The sequence below is a fragment of the Dama dama genome, chromosome 2, assembly GCF_033118175.1.
Source record: "Dama dama isolate Ldn47 chromosome 2, ASM3311817v1, whole genome shotgun sequence".
NCBI lineage: Eukaryota > Metazoa > Chordata > Mammalia > Artiodactyla > Cervidae > Dama > Dama dama.
The window spans coordinates 40,405,019-40,417,150 of record NC_083682.1 but is presented as its reverse complement, the minus strand read 5'-3'; the positions used below and the strand labels follow the sequence as shown (position 1 = coordinate 40,417,150).

Sequence of the window (12,132 nt, the reverse complement as noted above, 5' to 3'; positions counted from 1 at the left end):
ATGTGCTATATTCACAAATTCCAGGAATTAGGATGTGGACATCTTTGGAGGACCATTATTCTGCCTGCCAGCAAGTTAATACATCTATGGATACTAACTTGTCAAACATTTTTTGTCCCTATAAATCTCTTTTTTGTTCCCTTTATTCAATAAAGGAGGCACCTGTTAAGAGTTCAGGCACCACACTAGGTACTGAGGATTCGGGGATGCCAAGTCACCTCTCTGCCCCACTCTAGAGGAAGCAAAATTAGAGAATGGCTGTTAATGTAGACCAGGATGTCAGAGTCTTGGCTTTGATTTTTGTAAGCTGAGGTCCAGGCCTCAGATGACAAGATATAGAGGAATTTTTGGTAATTTAAAAATGGGATCCTCCTACCCACCCTCTCTACTGCCAAACCCCAGTCCCAAGTTTAGATTTCTTTTTATCTACTCAAAGGCCTCTAGGGAGGAGGTGTTTGCTGAGACCAGGAATTTGACTCCTTTTTAGAATACGGTGGGAGGTTAGAAGAAGGAGACAGTCTAAAGAGGAAAACAGAAAAAGCAGCAGCAGTAACACTCCAACCTCAAGGTAGCGTAGAAAGGTGATGTTATTGTTTTTGTTTAGTCGCTAAGTTGTGTCCGGCTCTTTTTGCGACCTCATAGCCTGTAGCCCACCAGGTTCCTCTGTCCATGGAATTTCCCAGACAAGGATGCTGGAGTGGGTTGTGATTTCCTTCTCCAGGGGATCTTCCTGACCCAGGGATCAAACCTGAGTCTCCTGCATTGGCAGGTGGATTCTTTACCACTGCACCACCAGGATGAAAGTTCAAAAAGGTGATGAGTTGATGAAATGTTGAAGATTTATTGTCAACTGGTGTCTATGAAGCACCTACTATGTCCCAGACCATTTAACTTACAGCCTAATGTCATCTCACAGAAACCCTGTAAGGTAGGTCTTGCTGTCTACAAAGCACAGACCAAGTAACAAACCCAGAGTCCGTAGCAGAACTGCCAAAGAACTAATGAAAGATTAGTCCCCTTCCAGGCGTCTTTTGACTTTAAAACCAATGTATCTTCCTACTCCATCACAGCAGCCTCTTATGTCAAAGGGGTAAGATTAATGCATGTGGTCGGCATTATTCACCTGTATCCATTTCAAAACCGGAGTCTCTTTAGAGGATGAAGCGGAACAAGGAAGACCTCACACACAGAAGGCAGTTGATGTATCTTTGATGGGATAATTAATAGCCTGACCAGAGGGATCTGTGCAGGTGTGGGCCTGGAGCAAGGCCAGTGAGGTACCCAGGGCATAGAATCTATGGAGATAGGCTCATACAAGTACGGGCCTGCACTTGCCAGACCCTGACAGTGGGTGCCTCCTTGGGTTGTGTGCTCAGGGTGCCTGAGAAGTAGGGAGACCTAGCTCTCATGGTGCTTCAGCACAGTCTGCTGGGCTCACAACCTTGGCTGTGAATTTTGTGCCCTGGGCATCTTACTTGCCTCACCCTAGGTCCTCGCTTTGTGCCGAGGCCAGGAGGAGGAGAGGACCAGTGAGTTCAGTGGCTTGAGTACTAGCTGGACATTACAATCCCCTGGGCTGCTTTCAAAAAAATATCTGGGGTAAGATATGACCCCAGACCAATTAAATCAGAATCCCTGGCATGGGGTGGCATGGAGAGGGGAAAGGAGGCAAAGACCTGGGCATGGATGTATTTTTTTAAAGCTTTTCACGTGATGCTAATACACAACCAGGTTTGGGATGAGTTTGTGCATTTGGAGAGAGTCCCTCACTGCCAGGCTGAGTAAGAATGTGCATGACTGTAGCAAAAGTGAGGGTTTAAGTAGTTCTTTTAAAATGTGAGCTGATGATGGCTACAGTTCAGTTAACTTTATGATGCTGGGTTTAAGTCCAGCCTGGTTAATAAATCAGCTGATTCATCCACTCCCTTCCTCTGAATTTGAAACCTGGAAAATAATTAAATGTAGAATTCATTTGTAATGGCTGTAGTTATCAAGTGCTGGTTTCAGGGCTGCTGTGAAAGGCAGCTCAACCCACTGTATCAGCCCATTTGCAAATCCTTCTGAGGGTTGAAACTGTGTCTGTCCTGAAAGAGAAAGGAGGTCCCCTCTGGGTGTCCCAGCGCTCCCGTTAGGGAGCCACGTGACCCTAAGCAAGTGTTCTAACCCCTCGGAGTCTCACCTTCCTCGTCTCTACAAAGAGCTGCTTGTGACTCCACGATTCAGCTGTTACTTCATTTTTGTGTTTGCTCTTGTTCCAGCTGGGAAACAATTGATATACAAATGAACACGCTTAAATTTGACAGCTGTGCTCTGTAACCCGTCATTTCTGACATATAAGGAATCCTTTAAAGCTGTGATTCCCAAACCTGGCCAAACATCCCATGGGAAAATTTTAGGAAATGCAAATTCCTGAACTTCATCCCTGAAAATCTTTGCCCCCTGGCCCACCTCTCCATTAAATGTGGTGTTTAATCAATGCAGTCCTGATCAAACTGTCTACCTTCGCTCATTGGGTCTTTTTTCCCCTCTTTCAAACTTTTTTTGTTTTGTTTTGGGAGCTTCCCTGGTGGCTCAGACGATAAAGAATCTGCCTGCAATGTGGGAGACTGGGGTCTGATCCGTAGGTCAGAAAGATTCTCCTGGAGAAGGAAATGGCAACCCACTCCCATATTCTTGTCTGGAAAATTCCATGGACATAGCAACCTGGCAGGCTACAGTCCATGGAATCGCAAAGAGTTGGAAACGACTGAGCAACTAACATCACCTCATAGCCAATTTAACAATGTTGCGATAGTTTCAGGAGAACAGTGAAGGGACTCAGCCATACATATACATGTATCCACTCTCCCCTAAACCCTGCTCCCATCCAGGCTGCCATATAGCATTGTGAAGATCTTGATTCAATAGGTTGTTTTCTCCCCCGACATGGCAGGTGGGATCTTAATTCCCCGACCAGGGATCAGACCCAGGCCCATTGCAGTGGGATCATGGAGTCTTAGCCACTGGACCACCAGGGAAGTCCTGGTCTTCAATAGGTATTAAGTGATGTCTGGGAATGTGCCACTCATCAGCCAGGTTTGGATGTAAGCAATGATTAGGTTAACTAAAGTGCTAGCATCTCCAATCTCGGTATCCCTTGAGAGTTTACAGTTGGCAGAAGTCATAGTTCTTCGAGGAAGCCTTGCCCGGGCCCCGAGACTGTGTTAAGCCCCCTGGTTAAAAGTTTTCTAGCATCCTGTTCTCCTGGGCTTGTTCTGGGCTTGTTCACATCTGTCCTCCTTTCCAGAATGTAAGCTCTCTGAGGGCCAGGATTTGTGTACACTATTACAGCTTTAGGGGCATACGACTTCCCCTCTTTCAGAATTGAGATCCGGGCCTTTGGTGGATGCTGCGGTTGCCGGGGAAGAGGAAGTTTCTCTCTGGCACTTTGACCAGAGGCACGACTCCAGGGGCTTCCCAAGCTGTGTGATTAGTGACAGCCCGTGGCTGCTGGCTTTCACGGCAGCTCTGTGCCGTGTCTGATGGACCGTGTTCATACTCTCTCAAAGCTTCTCGGGGTGTTGTCAAAGTAAGTCATCCCTTTTGTAGGTTGTCATCCTTTTTTTAGGTTTGAGTTTTCAGCCCAAGTGTGAAGATTAAAATGAATTTCCAGCTGCCTATCTCCTCAGCTTCTTTCTCTCTACTGTTTTTAATCTTTTGAAATGCTGATATTCCCAGATAATACAGATTTTAAAAGGTGGTTGAGGCATATTTATTGAGACCGAAAAGTTCCAGTTCCAATTCCCTCCCGTGGCATTTCAGCCTCTCAGGGTTTGACCCCAGATACTGTTTCCCCATTTGTGATCACGCTCCAGTTACCAGTCTTGAAAATCCTGTCTTCATAGTTTCATGGCCAGTGCACTTGTCCAGAATGCTCTCTCTCTTCTTCTCAGCCTCCAAGATTTTCTTCCTCTGGTCTCCTGCCTAAGTCCCTGTGGCGCAGATGCTTGGTTTCTACCTCCTGTATTACCACTTAACATAGTGCTTGTGTGAGGGTAGGTTGTGAAAGTGTTAGTCACTCAGTCGTGCTGACTCTTTGTGACCCCATGGACCATAGCTTGCCAGGTTCCTCTGTCCATGATTGAATTCTCCAGGCAAGAATACTGGAGCGGGTTGCCATTCTTTTCTCCAGGGGATCTTCTTAACCCAGGAACCAAACCTAGGTCTCCTGCACTGCTGGTGGATTCTTTACCATCTGAGCCACCAGGAAAGCCCCATGAGGGTAGGTGTGTGTGGTACTGTCTTCCTCAGATTGCCCATTATCTTACCCTTGCCTGGGACTTGATTAAACTGTTAGATTCCTGTGGGTACCATAATCTAAACTTGCCTGGGAATGGCAGGTGGGCCTTTCTAGAAGTCCAGAGATTATAATTAAGCTGGAAGATGAGATTAAGGGGTAGGGAGCATTGTCACATAGGAACAATCTTTTCTTCTCAGTCCTTAGTTCGAGGTGACCGAGTCAGTCTGTGGGAAGTGTTACCTATCAACTGTGTCAGCCTGGCCCTGAAGGAGGTGCCTGAAGTAGAAAAATGGCTTCCACCTTCGGAAGAGTCCTCCCCAAAGTGAAACCTTTGTTTTTTGAGGTGCCTGTTAATTTTGATTGTTTCACTTGTTTCTCTGTGAAAAAAAATAGAAACTCATTGGATAACTTATTATTTATTATTCCATCTGTATTTTTTCATTTGTTCTCTTCTTCCTGGGCTCATTTCATGTGTTCATTTTATTTATTCATTAAGCTCATGTTGTTTTTCAGAAGCTACTCTGGACCCGTCACAAGGCAATTATTCTTTCAAGAAGCCCAATTTAGGCAACACATTAGATTGAGTAATTTATCTGTTTTTTTAATATCGATGAAAGCATAGACCATGTAGAGACAAAATATTCATATGGCACTGTTTCCTGACAGGGCTGTGGACAAAATTTGATGTTCACATAAACAAATTTCTTGGGGAGGGATGTGCGAGGGCATTCAGGATGGAGGGGACACATGTATGCCTGTGATCAATTCATGCTGATGTGTGGCAGAAACCATCATGATACTGTAATGTAATTATCCTCCAATTAGAATAAATAAATGAATTTAAAAATAAATAAATCAAATATATGGGAAAAAAATTCTGATTGAGTTTAAAAAGCACAAATCATCTTTTAGGAATAGTTTCTGGTTTCTGGGATTGCTCGCATTCTCAGAGGCTAATGAGCCCATATAAAACACCCGTGTGTTGACACGGGTGCCCTTTTCTCTGTATCCATGCTTGTCGTCGTTTCCACATGTATCCGCAAGACAAACCCAGAGGGCCCAGTCATTTTCCTGTTCCTGACAAGTTGGGCAGAGAAGAGCATGCCATGCTCTGAGAGCCAGGGTTTGCCGCTCATAGGAAACGACACAGAGGGAAGTAGGCCGTCCAGAAGAGGAGCAGCCGGTGAGAACAGGCCTGGGCCGGGAGTCAGGACTCCTGGGGTCTGCTCTCATCCCGGTGCCTGATGAGCCGTGTGACCTCTCGGAGAATAAGTGGGGATGGGCGTGCAACGACAGATTCAAATAGCAGCTTTATTTAGTATTTGTTTGTGAACATGTATTTACTTTTATTGTAGTACTGTTGCTTTACAATGCTGTGTTGGTTTCCGTGGTGACTCAGTTACATGTGTGTATATGTCCCCTCCCTCTTGGACCTTCCTCCCACCCCTCTGGGTCATCACAGAGCACAGAGCTGATCTTCCTGCGCTCAGCTGCACCTTCCCATTAGCTATCTGTTTTCTGCACAGTAGTGTATATGTGTCAAAGCTCTTCAGAGTCTCACAGCCCTCGGTTCAGATCACATTCTGGTTGAGCAGCTGTGGACAAGTCACTTAACTCCTTGAGTTCCGCGTTATCCACACCACGTGGAGAAGACCCGCCGTATTCGATGGGCAGAGGGATGAACGGATCTCCTGTGACTGAAGGATCTCAGCACCACCTGCTCAGTTTTCAGCCCAGAGAAACATGACCAAGATGGCGAGAGGCTCGGAAAACATCATGTGAGGAACAGCCGAGGGGAGGAAGTTCTTCTCTCTCTTCACAGCGGAGACGCAGGGGGAACATGAGTGCTGTCTGCCTCGTGGACTGCTGTGTGAAGGACAGAGTGAGCCGAGGGCAGTGGGAGGCATCGGAGGCGAAGGGTGGGAATGGCGGGCACATTCAACCTCGGAGCGGACAGCCTGAGAGGTGGGGCAGCCCAGCGGGGGAACTGGCAGCTTAGGGCCTGGGAGGCCTGGCCTGTGGCCCACTGGTCTGAAGACTGGGGGTGGGGGGCGTGGCGGGGGTGGGACGAGAGATCTTTCTGCCGGGAGGGAGGTGGGCAGAGTTTCTAAGATTGTCCCACTCAATTTATTCCTTCCGAGGATTCTCAGGATCCATCTGTGGGTTATTCTGTTTATCCTTGGATGCCTCTCTGAGGGTTAGCATTCTTTTTTTTTTCTTTTGAACTTTTTATTTTGTGTTGAGGAATAGCCCTAGTGGCTCAGACAGAAAAGAATCCGCCTGCAATGCAGGAGACGTGGGTTTGATCCTTGGATCAGGAAGATCCCCTGGAGAAGGGAATGGCAACCCACTCTAGTATTATGGCCTGGAGAATCCCATGGACAGAGGAGCCTGGTGGGCTACAGTTCCATGGGGTTCCAAAGAGTCAGACATGACTGAGTAACATAATTTTGGGGGTTTCCCTGGTGCCTCAGAAGGTAAAGAGTCTGCCTAAAATGCAGGAAACCCAGGTTCAATCCCTGGGTTGGGAAGATCTCCTGGAGAAGGAAATGGCAACCCACTCCAGTATTCTTGCCTGGAGAATTCCATGCAAGGAATTATCCATGAGGAGCCTGGCAGGCTACAATCCATGAGGTCAAAAAGAATTGGATACCGCCAAGCACCCAATGCTTTCACTGTCATAGCTGATTAGCAATATTGTGATAGTTTCAGGTGAGCAGCTGGAAGACTCAGCCATATATATGCATGTATCCATTCTCCCCCAAAGTCCCCTCCCATCCAAGCTGCCACACAACATTTGCAGAGTTCCCTGTGCGATACAGTAGGTCCTTGTTGGTTATCCATTTTAAATACAGCATGTGTACATGACCATCCCAAAGTCCCTAACTATTCCTTCTCCCTGGCAACAATGAGTTCGTTTTCTAAGCCTGTGAGTCTGTCTCTGTTTTGTAAGTTCATCTGCATCATTTCTTTTTAGGTTCCGCATACAAGGGATGTCATGTGATATTTGAGCATTTGGTTTTAGACGTGATGGTTTGTCACTGCCGAGGATAAGCCTCTTAATTGATCAGGGCTGTCTTTGTTGCCCCCCCCCCCCAGACCCACCCTGAATCGAGCATACTTTTTCTGCTCTCCTGCTGCCTCCCAGATTTTTCTTTCACGGCTTCCTTCTTGATGTCATGGGGCTGTCAGAACAGTTTGCTTTTCTTCTGAAAAACCTCATCATGTGAGAGTCAGGACTTCCTCCAGTTTTCCTTCCCTTCCCTGAGGTCGTGGAAAATGTTACAGTCTTCCATGAGGCTTTGGGACACCAGCAGCCATCCCAGAAAGGAGAAGGTGCCGTCAGGACCCCTCCTTGGAGCAGAGCGAGTTGTGGGAACAAATGCTGCTGTTAATCAGGTTTTAGCCTGGCTCTAGCCGGCCAACTGATGGGGATTAGGCCTATGAGCCTCGCTCTTCTCTCTGCTGGTGTCAAAAGCAGACACCAGCTGTGGTGTTTCTCCCTCCAGTTTAACTTTTGGACAGCTGGCAAAGAGAATAGGCTTTTATAGATGTGGCAGAACAGGGCTGACACTTGCAATGTATTTTTGTTTGTTTGTTTTCTTCCAGTTTTATTGAGATACAATTGACATACAGCACTGTATAAATCGAAGGTGTACAGGTGGCTCGATGTTAAAAAAAAAAAAAAATCATCTGTTTGCCAGTGCAGGAGCCTCAGAAGATAAGAGTTTGATCCTTGGGTCAGGAAGGTCTCCTGGAGAAGGGAATGGCAACTCACTCCAATATTCTGGCCTGGAGAATCCCATGGACAGAGGAGCCTGGTAGGCTACAGTTCACCCAATGGCAGGCGCTGGGTGGAGACCCAGAGCGCTCGGACACCCGGGCCTGCGCATAAACCAGTGGCAGACAGACATGAGTAGATAGGGTCTGGGATCCTGTGCTAAGGATCCTGAGTGAGGAAGTTAGGTGCTAATGGAGCATTCAGAGCGGCACCAACCTGGCCTTGAGAGGATGGGGAAGACGGCTATACGATACGTGCCATCTCACTTGAGACCCAGGAGGTACTGGTTGAGGGAGGGGGGTTCTAGGAGGAAAGTGAAAGTGTTAGTCACTCAGTCATGTCTGACTCTTTTTGATCCCATGGACTGTAGCCCACCAGGCTCCTCTGTCCATGGAATTCTCCAGGCAAGAATACTGGAGTGGGTTGCCATTCCCTTCTCCAGGAGATCTTCCCGACCCAGGGATCGAACTCGAGTCTCATGCTTTGCAGGCAGATTCTTTACCTTCTGAGCTACCAGGGAAGCCCAGGAGGGAGGTAAGTATATGCAAAGGTCTGAAGGCAGAAGGAGCTGAAAACGTTCAGTGTGACAGGAAAGGAGCTTGGAAAAGAAAGCAGGTGCTAGTTCACGGAGAGCCCTGCAGGCCGTGGTGAGGGTTTTGAGCCTTAACCAGTGGATGGTGGAAAGTTGATGAAGGGTTTTAAGCCTGGGAATGTGCCCTCATCACATCTGAGTTTTAGAAAAATCCTCCAGCTGCATGAGGAGCATGGGAGGGAGGGCTGAACCTAAGGAGAACTATTTGCTCATCCTACTCCTGCTGTGGACACGTCAGGCATCCCTGTTGCCAAGACTCATCCCTCCCGGACTTTTGCACTGGGGTTGCCCCCATGCTGATAGCCAGCTCTGGGCCACTGATTCTTCTGTGCTTAAGCAGAGAATGAGGGTCCATAGGCAGACAGAAGAGCTTTTTTTCTGCTTCCCCAGTTTGAGGATCTGTGTGCAAGAGAGAATTAAATGGGAGGTCAATATCAAGGCGACTTATTCTAACAAAGCCAGTGTTGACTTGTTCTAACAAATGCCAGCCCTACTACACACACAAGCTAGGTGACAAATACCTCCATGAGCCTCATAGTCTTCATCTGAAAAACACGCGTAATAAAATGTTGTTCAGTCACCAAGTCATATCTGTCTGTGACCCCATGGACTGTACATAGCACACCAGGTTTCCCCTGTCCTTCATGTCCTTCATGAGTCGGTGAGGCCATCCAACCATCCCATCCTCTGTCATCCCCTTCTCCTCCTGCCTTCGATCTTTCCCAGCATCAAGGTCTTTTCCAGTGAGTCAGCTCTTCTCATCAGGTGGCCAAAGTATTGGAGCTTCAGCTTCAACATCAGTCCTTCCAATGAATATTCAGTGTTGATTTCCTTCAGGATTAACTGGTTTCATCTCCTGGCTGTCCTCTCAAGAGTCTTCTCCAGCGCCACAGAATAATGAAATACCCTCCTCAGATCTTTGTGAGGATCCAATGAGATGATATATGTAAACTGCCAGGCATGTAGGAGGTGCCCAGTAAGAATTTATTCCCTTCTGCTTTTTTCCCGCCTTCCCTTATCACTGATCCAGAAATCTTACAGTCAACTCCAAGCCCAATACAGTCTGACCTATTTCCTTTCTGACCTGCTCCATTCTGTCCCTCAGGCACACTGATCGCCTTGAAGTTTCTCGAACACTCTAGACACACTCGCACCTCAGGACCCTCTGACACCTGTGTGGCTTGTCTCCTCATCTCTGGCAAGTTTTTGCTCCGTTATCATCCTCTCAGTGAGACCCGCCCTAGCCACTCTCTTTAAAACTCCCAACACCCCTCATCTTATTATTGCTTTCCCAGCTTTATTTTCCTCTAAAGTTCTTATTACCTTCCCCAAAGTTATATAATTTAATCGTTTTTTTAATTTGTGTGTGTGTGTTTTATTAATTTGTTCATGATCCCTTCCAACTGTCATACACACTCCACAAGGACAGGAAGTTTTAAATGTCTTATTCATTGCTGTATCTCCAGTGCTTAGAACAGTGTCAGGCGCATAATGAGCTCTCAGTAAGTGTTTGTGGAATGAATGAATGCTTGATTAGCTCTCATGATAACTATTGAGAATATTGGGAGTTGGGGGAGCACCTGAGACTGAAGAGTCTTAACTGCCATCTGAGGGCTCTGCAATCTGGCTGGTTCGTGACTCCCCGCTAGGAGTCTAGGAGTCAAGAGTTCCAGCCCTTTACTCCTTTGTCTGTAAAATGAGGACCTTGCCCTTTGCCTCACTAAATAGCCCATTTTTATTTAAAAAAAATTTTTTTTGATGTGTGTTTTTATTTGTTTATTTGGCTGCATCAGGTCTTAGTTGCAGCACTCAGGATCTTTCATTGATACACACCAGCTCTCTAGTTGTGGCATGGGTTCCGGAGCATGTGGGCTCAGTAGTTGTGGTGTTTGGGCTCAGTAGTTGTGGTGTTTGGGCTCAGTCGTTTTGGTGCTAGGCTCAGTCATTGTGGTGCTCAGGCTCAGTAGTTGTGGTGCTCGGGCTCTGTAGTTGTGGTGCTCGGGCTCAGTAGTTGCAGTACTCAGGCTTAGTTACCCCACAGCTTTTGGGATCTTCATTCCCGTATCAGGGATGGAAACTTCATCCCCTGCATTGCAAGGTGGATTCTTAACCCCTGGACCACCAGGAAAGTCCCATAATTAGCCTATTTTTAGGAAAAACTTAACCCTAGAAGCTTTTACACAGAAACACTGGTTAGCTTGTAGTTCACCTTGAAGATGTGGAAACCAACACTTCCCCTCTTGCCCCTCTGCCAGTTTCCACTGCTGGGCAATTTATTTTTCTCCTTTGTTTGCTTCCTGTCCTCAACTCATTGGACTTAGAAACAATCTCCCATTGAACCTGACGGCAGTGCAATGCCCAGGGACGTGGTTCCCAGAAGGTGGCCTGAGTCCATTTCCTCACCAGCCTCTGAGAGCTAAGGAAATTACTGTGTGTGAATTAAAGCTACCGTGCATGAAAGAACTGAGACAGCTGTCCCCTGGTGAAGTTGTCTGCTTAGATTAGGTTCACTCAGTCATTTACTCATTCACTTATTTCTTCACATCGAGAGACTCACAGTCAGATGGGAGAGACGAGAGCAGACAAATCATCGTACAGTGGAAACACATAGGTGGAGGAGAAAGCTTCTGTGTTCGTGAAGTCCCTGCTGCAAGACTGTCTGTTGTGCAACAGCCCCAAACCTCAGTGGCTTCCAACCAAAATTATTCATTTCTTGCTTCGGTACCTACAGACCAGCCAAGGTGGCCAAGCTTCAGGAGGATCAAGTTCTGGTCTGTCCCTGTATCTCTTTCTGGGGCCCAGACTGAAGAGGCAGTGGCTCCCTGGGGCAAGCTCTTTATGGCCCATGGCCAGAGTACAAGAAGCCGAGCGAAACCACACAAGCACATCCACAGCCTGTACTTGCATCACGTTTATAACAATTCATGAGCCAAAGTTAGCCACAGGCCAGGCCCACCATCTGGGAGGTAGGGGTGAGTACTCTGCTTAGTCTGGTGGCAACATGACTGTGTTGTTCTGTTTCAGGGAGGGACTGAAGAGTTAGGAATACTGTACTTGAAGTGGCTTAGTGGTAATCTGCCTGCAACGCAGGAGACGTAGGTTCGATCCCTGGGTCGGGAAGATCCCCTGGAGAAGGAAATGGCTACCCACTCCAGTATTCTTGCCTGGGAGATCCCATGGACAAAGGAACCTGGTAGGCTACAGTTCATGGGGTCACAAAGAGTCAGAGCAACTAAACTGCAATGACAACAATCAACTGTCTACAGTGTTTAGCTCATTTAGCTCCAGCTGTGGAAATGAGGGACGGCTTCTTAGAGATAGTAACTTTCATCTTGAAGGATAAGTCCTTTTCAAGACAATTAAGCAGTCAGTAATATATGCAATTTTGTAGTATTGCACACACACACACACATATATTTATATATGCACAAGTAGTAATTTATGTACCAGAGAATCCTGGCGTGCTGCAGTCTGTAGGGC

At 47.0% G+C, this 12,132-nt stretch overlaps 1 protein-coding gene across 1 annotated transcript in view; it reads left to right on the top strand.

The window, feature by feature from the left end:
* SYTL2 (synaptotagmin like 2) overlaps positions 1-12,132 on the top strand; it is a 119,144-nt gene that overhangs the window by 38,652 nt on the left and 68,360 nt on the right. The window lies entirely within an intron of this gene.